This window comes from Manacus vitellinus, unplaced genomic scaffold (assembly GCF_001715985.3).
Source record: "Manacus vitellinus isolate BGI_N305 unplaced genomic scaffold, ASM171598v3 scaffold_41_pilon, whole genome shotgun sequence".
In the NCBI taxonomy this organism is placed as follows: Eukaryota; Metazoa; Chordata; class Aves; order Passeriformes; family Pipridae; genus Manacus; species Manacus vitellinus.
In genome coordinates this window covers 5,188,850-5,196,496 of record NW_021940545.1, presented here as the reverse complement: position 1 = coordinate 5,196,496, position 7,647 = coordinate 5,188,850, and positions in this window count along the sequence as shown.

The window sequence follows — 7,647 nt, the reverse complement described above, 5'->3', positions numbered from 1 at the left end:
CTCGCAGCTCCTGCCAGCTCCTGCCTGCCCGGGCGTGCGCGGGCTGAGCGAGGCAGACAGCCGGGCGCTGGAGGTGGAATCGCTCGCAAAGTGTTTGGGATCGGGCTGTTTTCCTTGGGGTTTGGGGAATGCCGGCGGCAGGCACTCGGTCCCCGGGAGTCCAGTGTGCAGGTGTCAGCGGCGACGATCAGGAGGGACCTGCTGCCCCCGCTCAGCCCCACACTCGGCCCTAAAGCTCAGCCGCAGCTGCTGGCTCACCTTTGAACCCGCAGAGCAAACACAAAAACATGGGGGGGAACCACTCTTTGTCATTGTCTGGGCTCTGAGGAGGCACCTGGTGACGGCGGGGTCCGCGGGGCGCAGCAGGGTCGTGTCCCAGGCGCTGTCCCAGGCAGGTCACTGAGGTTTGCGGGGTTCCTACCCCAAACCGGTGTCCCCAGCTCAACAGAGAGCCCCATGCTCTCCCCGAGGCAGGGCCCCAGGGCACAGGGAGCCGCGGCCGAGCCCCCGCGCAGCTGCTGCTGAATGGGGCGGCTGTGCAGACGCCGCTCGCCGCCGGGGCCGGGGCAGCACTGCTGGCCCGGGGGCGGGGGGGCTCGCAGGGCTGCACAAGGCTCCCATTATCCAGGGGTAATCACCCAGCCGGACGCAGCCCGGCCCCTCCGGCAGCCCGAGGAGGAGCACAGCAAATCCCCCAGGTGCTGTGAGTTGCCCGCAGTCAAACCACGCAGGACAGGCGGGGACAGTGCCCCTGTCTCGTCACAGCCCAGCTCTGTGCCCCAGTTCCCCCCGGGTCAGTCAGAGCCGGAGGGGCTGTGTTGGACCGATCTGGGGTTTCCTTCCCCTTCGAAGTCCTTCTGTTTACCGTGCTCACTGCCCATTCACAGGACTCCCAAAGCTCACTGATTCGGGATCACCCCACCCGGGGACAGGCTCAGGGCTGTCCCCAGCTCAGCGCTCTCCTTCCACTCTCACCCCAGGGGCTCTGAACCTTTGCATATCCTTTACTCTCCTCTGCTTGTTTTCCCTGCAGCAGGATCTGTGCTCCAGGGCCCGGGCAGCACGGGCTGCCTATCTCTGACCCCGCTGAGCCACCCAAGGGCTGGGCTGCAGGTTCCCCTGAGGCACCACATTCCTCCCAGGAATCCCCGAGCACCCCTGTGCTGGCCCCCAGCCCCAGCCCTGCTCCCCCGCTGGTGCCATGCAGCGGCGCTTCCCATGCCCTGCTCCTCCACCTCCTCCTCCTCCACCTCCTCCTCCTCCTCTGCCTCCTCCTCCTCTTCATGCCTGACCAGCACCCCCCCCCAACACTTTCCCAGCCAAAGACTTGATGATTCATCGGAAATGATTAAATTTTTTCCCCATAGGATTAGTTACTTAAAATGGCAATGCTGGGCAGCGATAAGGCTCGGAGCCCTTGTGCTGCCGCTGGAGAGGGGAAGCCTCCTCCCTTCGCCGGGAGGAACAAGTGCAAGGGAGCTGAGCCATCATCCACAGGATGCTCAGGAGCTGCTCTCCAGCCCCACAGCTGCAGGACTGGGAGCTTCCACAGCCGGTGGGCAGGAGCTCCCTGTCTGTAGGTGGGAAAAGCCACCCCCTGAGTGTGTGCCCAGCACTCAGGGACCCCCTGAACATGCTCACTCTTTCCCTCCAAAGGGCAGGATGCAGCAGTAGAGGAGCCTCAGGCTCTGCTCCCCTCAGAGCAGGGAAAGGGGTCTTCCACTTGGCACAGCATACCCCAATTTAAGCCCCACAAATGCCACCCTGTGAGGGAAGGGGGCCCAAGGGCTGCCTTGGAAAGCACCCACCAAGTCAAACAAACAAGCGGGAGGACCCAGATGACACACTGCTCATGCATTCTGTTCCGGGGCTAACTTTTATTCCGCGTTAAAAATAAAGCAGAATGTTGCTAAGAAAACCTCTGCAGGAAAATTCCCAGCAGTTGGAAAGGGCAGTGCCCCTCCCTGGAGAAAACAGGCCGGCCAGCCACTGCGGCGGGGGACGTGCCACCCTCAAACAGCCTCCTGCTCCCACTGCATGGCTGTGCCTCCAGTTGGTTGGGCTTCAGTCTGTTAAACTTTGAAGAAAACTTGGGGTTTTTTTCCCCCCCCCCTAACAAACTAATGGTTCTGGGGAAGACAGGCAGGATTTGAAAGCAAGGCAGGAACAGATGGCACGAAATCGCCCCGTTGCGCTGTGTGTGGCACCCAGTGGGCTCGGGGCTGGCCACCTTCATCTTCCCTCTCTGCTGCCTGATCTCACGCCCTCTTGTTTGTTTGCTTGCTTAATGGATTTGGCTTTGGCACCCCTTCACAGCCACGCACACAAACATGGATTAGGCTCCCCTGTCCTGGTCCCACGCACGCAGCCAGGGTGGGAAGGTCAGGGAGCACAGGTCTGGACCCACCTGAGGCACAGAGCAGAGCTCACAGCTCTCCCTCTCTGGCAGTGGAGGGAATATTGGTGTCTGGGCCCCTCCAGATCCCAGCACTCTCCTCCTCCATCCCTCCTGCTACCTCTCAGTTGAGGCTGTGCCTGGGCAGGCAGCTCTGCCCCTGGCAGCAGCGAGGCTTTGCCAGTCCCTGGCACAGCTGCTGGAAACCTGGGATGCACAGGACCGTGCCCAGGGCGGGGCTGATTCCGCGGCGTTATCGGAGCATCACAGGTTGCAGGAATGATCTGGAAGTGTGTAATTGCATTTGCCTCCTCTCCCCTGGCTCCCGCTGAGCCTGGCTCGGTGCAGTCAGAGGGGAGCACAGAGCCAGGGGCTGAGCACAGGCTGCATCCCAGCACACACCTCAGCCCCTTCCACCTTTCCAGTGAGATCCCTGCTGATATGGGACCGAGGGATGCTGCCAGAGGGAGCTGGCTGTGCTCTCGCTGTGCGTGTCCCGACATGTGTCCCAGGTGGGGACAGGGGCCCCGTGCCTTCCCCAACCCCTGCACTCCCCAGCCAAGCCCGTGGGGCCCAGAGCATCTCAGGGGGCTCCGGAGGGCTCTGTGGGGTTGCCTGGGGTGCTCTGTGCCGGCTCCCTGCAGCCAGTGCCGGTGGCAGTGCCGATGGACCATGGCTGTCCCAGCTCCCCGTGAGCTTCCAGGGGGGCTGGAGGGCAGCCGTGCAGGGCGGAAGCCTTGGCTGCATCCGCCCAGGCTGCACCTCTTCACACAACACCGGCAGGGCCGAGAGGGGCCCCGCTCCCCAGGGAAGGGACGGGATGTGGGCCAGCGCTGTGCTTTCCCACACCGCCCCGGGAGCGGCCGGCTGCTTCCCTGCTGCTGGGCCACGGCAGTGCTGAGGATCACTGCCCTTGGGCACCTTCCTGCCAGGCCCTGGTGCTGCGTTTTGGGGTGCTAGAGAGCTCTGGGGTAAGTACAGGAACCTGCCTGGGCTGCCCAGTCTCTGGCTACCCATTCCCTGGGTGGAAGACGATGAAGAATGGGGTATCCTACATGCCATGAGGGCACCTTGGGGTACCTCCAGCCTGTCTCTGTTCACCTTTGAAAGCCCTCCTTGACACTGCTGTCCTTCAGCTCAGGAAAACGCCTCCTTCCAACCCCCTTCCTCAGCTGGGCTGCCAGCCGCTCCTTTGTGTCTCCCCTCTCCTTCCTCTCCTCTTCTGCAGGGCCTTTCTGTGGGGATTATTAACCATGGCTACAGGGCCTTTGTTCAGGAGGGGCCGGGAGCGGGAGCCACGAGGAGCTGGGAGGGTGGAGGAAGGAAGGGAGCGGGAGGGGGGGAGGAAGGTGACATCTGGATTTCTGTGCTGATGAGCACGATCTCCTGGAGCAGCTGCACGGGGATGGCCGGGGGGGTCAGGGGGTGCAGAGCAGTGGCAAAGCCCCAAAAAGGAGCCAAACTGGCAAGGGTCAGCCAGCCCCACGCCGTGCAGCCCTCCCCTCACACCCTGGGCATGACCCTCGCTGCGTGCGGGGTGGATGGACAAGGACAGCTGGGGCAGCGAGAGCTCCTGGGAGAACCTCAGCCAGCTGACAGCCCAGGCACAGGGAGAGGGAGTCCTCTGCCCAGCCTGTCCCTCCACATCCTGGGGGTGCAGAAGCCCCATGGCCCAGAGCAGGTGCTGGCCTGGGACAGGCTGTGAACAGCCACGTGCTGACCCCTCGCTCACACACTCAGCTGGGCTGGGCACGGATGTGTTCCCGGCTCCCCTGCCAGCCCTGCTGCACTGCTGCCCTGGCACGGGGGGCAGGCTTTGGGGCTGGATGAGGTGGGCACTGAGTGAGAAGCCTGGAGCCTGGGGATGGCTGTGTATAAAGCCGCCTTTTCCTTTGGAATGTTTCCAAGTCCATTTCCCCCCAGCACCAGCCAGAAAAAGGCTCCATTATCCCGGCACCACACGGGCCAGGGTCGGGCACTCGCCCACACAAAGGGGCAGATCCTGTGCCCAGCCATGGGGTCCTGCCCTGGGACATCCCCAGGAGGGGCAGCTGCTCCAGCACCCACATGGAAATCCTGGCGTGGGCTCCCTGTGCTGCCTGTGGGCTCCAGGCAGGGATGTCTTCCTGCCTGCTCTGCCTGCAGGGCTTGGGGCTCCCCCAAGGTGGCTCATTAGGATCAACTGTGAGAAAGCCTAAGGAGAGGCAGCTTTGGGCCAGCCCCAGCTCTGGGGGAGCCCGTGTCACAGGGTATCCCTTTGGAGGCTTTGGGAAGGCTTCCCATGGAGAGGGGAGTAAAGGTGAAGGCAGACAAGGCTACCAGGGGGAAGGCAGCGAGCAGGGCACAGTCGCCATCCCACCTCCCCACACCACTGGCCCCACAGCACTGGGGACACGCTGGAGCACCAGGGCCCGGGGGAACTGTGGGGCTGGCCTGGCTGAGCAGGAATTTCTCCTTGCAGGACTTTCCCAGGGCTGAGGACTTGCTTTTCCCAGGGCCGTCTGGCCGGGCTCCAGGAGGAGAGAGATATCCCAGCTCCCACCGTTGGGAGACACACAGCCCTCCAGAAACAGGGTGGGCCCTTGTGCTCCTGCTCTTCCACAGGTCTGCAGGGTGAGCAAAGGCAGGGAAGGCGCCTTTGGCTGCTGGGAACACCGGGATGGGCTCCCTGCAGCTCCCAGTCCTTCCTGCAGTCTGTCGCCAGCAGGCTGGGAGCAGATTCCCTGCCAGCAGGGATACGTGGCTTGGGGGACACCATGCCCTGCACCTCCAAGGCTAAGGGAAGGGCAGAGGAAGAGCGAGCCACATCATCCTGGAGCCGAGCCCGAGTGGGGACGGGGGATTTTCCGGAGCGGATGCACCGAAATGAGCCATTGTTCCAGCCTGGGCCGGGAGCTCGGGGCTGCAGCACCCGCCCCCGTGCCCAGGGACCTGCCCAGCCCTGGGCAGGGTCGTCTGGAGGGCACCCGAGGTATGGCTGCTGGCAGTGCCCGGGAGGAGTTATCCCGGGTGCCAGGGCTGCCACAGGGCCGGGGGTCTGCAGGGGAGGGCACCCTGGGGCTGGTGCCAGCTGCTGAGCCAGCTGTGGGAATGCTGGGAGCGCTGGAGTGATGCCAGCGGGACCCACACTCCAGAAACTCCCTTCCTGCCTCAGGACAGTGCCAAGGCAGGGACTTTTGTCCCCCCGCAGAAACCCGGGAAAGGCTTTCCATCCCTGCACCCAAAGCCCCGCTCTCCTCTGCTCCAAGCAAACCGCTGTCCCATCCTGAGCCCCCTCCTGGCCCCGCGCGGGGCTGCCTGAGCCCTGTGCCCCTCTCCGGCAGGACTGGGCGCTGCGGAGCTGGACAACCCTACCGCGATGGGAAGCAGGCACAGCTCCCCTCCATCCCACGGAGCAGTGATGGAGAAGCCCCGGCGCGGAGCCAGGACGTGTGAAGGCTGCAGCCCCCGCAGCAGGAGCCCACCGGGGTAGCCCGGGCACGGCCGGGGGGATGGAGGGGGCGGCAGGGAAGGAGTGGAGCAGGCCCGGCCCTCGGCTCGGCTCTCTTTGCCCTCGTCCCGCTTGGTGAGGCGCTGAGAAATGCAAACATCTCCATAAATGCCGAAAGCATCCCGGTCCGTCACGTGGGGATGCAGGGACCCGCTGCCGCCGAGCCACGGCCAGCGCCGGGCGGGCAGGGAGGGGACAGAGGGACAGCGGGACTGAGCCCGGGCAGGGACGGACAGACACGGCTGGAGGAGAGAGCGGGTGGCACCGAGCGGCACCAGCGCACGCAGCCCGGGTCGGGATGTGCCCCCTGCCCCGCTCCTGCCCCGCCTCGGGGTGTTCGGGGGGAAGGCGGAGGGGAGGAGCTGCAGGAATTGTCCCCGGCCCCGCTGCTGGTCCCCGGGGTGTGGGGCTTCCCTCGCTGCCCTGGGGCACGCGTGGCTCATCATCCGCCGCGCTCGCTCTGCCATTCCTTACAAAGCCGCGGGCTCCAGGGCTGGGTTTTCCTGAGCTTGTCACCACCGGCAGGGCGGCAGGGCCGGACCGTCCCCTGGGGCACCTCGGCAGCCCCACGGCCTGGCCGGGAGCCCGCAGGGAGGGTCGGACCCGCTCCAGGGCTGCAACCTTGATTGTGAGTCACGGCCGGGGTTTATTCCCAGATGTCCCGCAGGAAACAGCGGGAGAACAGCTCCGAGCTGCGCCGAGCCAAGGCCGGGCTGGCTGGAGCTGCGAGCGACCCGCTCCAGAGGAAGGTGGCCCTGCCCACGGGCTGCTCCTCTTACCACAGTGCTCAGGCAGATCCACGCAGGGACCGGGAATTACCGAAATATTATAATATTAGTATTATGTTTATATTAATATTATATATTGCTATAATATAAAAGCCTCCGAGTAAAATAATTAACATTAAGTAATATAATTCATATCAGTAATATAATATAATACCATACTTTGAATATAATATAATATATTGTATTATATTTATGTTCTACACAGCATATATGATATGTAATGTAATTTAATTTTCATATCGTAATGTAACTTTTACATTGTGATATAATAAAAAAATACTCCATTTCAGGGTTTAAAAAATTATATTTATTATAAATAGAATGTATCATAATATGGCTTTTATGTTATAATGTAACTTTTGTATTGTGACATAATATTAAAAAATATTCCATTTCAGGGTTTAAAAAATTATGTATGTTATAGATATAATGCCATATAATATTATTTTTATTTTGTAATATTAAAAATACTTCATTTCAGGTTTTAAAAATTATAGATGTTCTAAATATAATGTCATATAATTTTTATACTATAATACAATTTTTATATTGTAATGCAACTTTCAAATTGTAATATAATATTAAAAATACTTCATTTCAGGTTTAAAAAATTATGTATATTCTAAATATAATGCAATATAAATGTTATAATAAAATTTATTATTAAAAATACTTCATTTCATGTTTTAAGAACTACATATATTCTAAATACAGTGCAATGTAATTTTTTATGAAATAATTTAATATTAAAAATACTTCATGTTTTTAAAATGATATATATTCTAAATGTAACGCAATATAATTTTTATATTGTAACGTGATTTTTATATGGTAATATAATATAAAAACTCACTTCAAGTTTTTAAAAGTTGCGCGGGTGTGTGGGCGCGGCGCTGGCCCTTTAAATGAGCGGCAGTGGGCGTGGCCGCGTCCTCCGAACCGCCCAATGAGCGCGGGGCGTGGGCGGGCCCCTC